Consider the following 1343-nt stretch of genomic DNA (forward strand, 5'->3'; position numbering starts at 1 on the left):
AAAATGGTCCTGCAGATTACAGACTTCCTTAAGCATTTAAAAAAAAGCAACCAAAATGGTCCAAACTTTGCAACTCTAATTAAAAGATGGGGTTCTTTCTGGTGTTTCAACTTCTTAAACCAAACTCAATCCACTGCCATGGAACTAAGTTTGGTTCATGGCTTTCCAAGGTCAAAAATACCGATAGAAGGAAACACTCTTCTTTCTCTCCTGTGTAGCACCTGGTGGATCTGAATGCTGACCTTCTGGTTAGCAACCAGGCATATCACAAACTTTAACACCAGGTTTCCTAGAAGGACAGAAAAAATTCTTTTCTTGAGATTCCTTTACATCTTTCATTTTGCCCCTTATTTCTCTGTAATTAATTTCTCAATGCTTCCCCCCCACACACACAAGCTGCTGATCTTTTTTTGCTGACTCTCCATATAAACTGTTAGAATCAATCTGTAGTTTGATTATTCATTGCAATTTCATGAAAAAGATAGAGTGCTTAATAGGGCACACACAGCAAAAATAGCAGTCTGGAGGCCAGATCAGTAACTAAAGGATACTAGGAATGAGTGTGTTGTAGTTGTTGTATACTATGGCATCAGATCTGACCCATAGCTGACCCTCTGGTGAGTTTTCAGAGGCAGTTAATCACACAGGAGGAGAGTGTCCATCCTTCTCCTGAGAAATGAGTTTAGGCCCTTTGTTTAGACAATGTGGTTACTGATCAGAAAAATTAAGGGGAAAAAATGCCTAGTTAAAGTCATTCTTGGGAGGGTGGAGAGACAACACAGGAGAGGAATACTCTCGATGAGATTAACTGATTCAGTGACTGGGGTAATGGGGGCAGATGTGTCAGAGACATTAAGATTGACACAGGATAGAGCAGGGTTTAGGGCTGTTGTACCAAGGGTTGCTATGAGTCGCAGGTGACTCAACAGCACATAACACTACCAAGAAGTCACATACTTTAACTAAATAAATACAATTATAAAAGGTAGTTCAGATAAGCATGAAAATATTTTTAAACTGCTTCCTTATATATAGGTGTTCAACTTCTGAAAAACAATATGCATTTTTGTTTCTTCAGAGTAATTAAGTTTTAATGAAATAAATTTGGACTGCTGCTAACTGAAAGGTCAGTTGAATCCACCATCTTCTTTTTAGTGGAAAGAAGGCAGTATGTTCATATTAACAGTTAAAGCCTTAGAAACCCAATTAGTGGTATTGTTTTTTTTTTCATTTTTATTATTTTTGTGTGTGTGTGAGTGTACCGTCAAATCAGATCTGACTGGTACAGGAGGAGATTGTCCCTCCTTCCCCGGCAGAGCATCTGGTGGATTCAAACCGTGTGC

Source organism: Elephantulus edwardii, unplaced genomic scaffold (assembly GCF_000299155.1).
Source record: "Elephantulus edwardii isolate Elephantulus edwardi_28Jun2011 unplaced genomic scaffold, EleEdw1.0 scaffold00124, whole genome shotgun sequence".
Classification (NCBI taxonomy): Eukaryota; Metazoa; Chordata; class Mammalia; order Macroscelidea; family Macroscelididae; genus Elephantulus; species Elephantulus edwardii.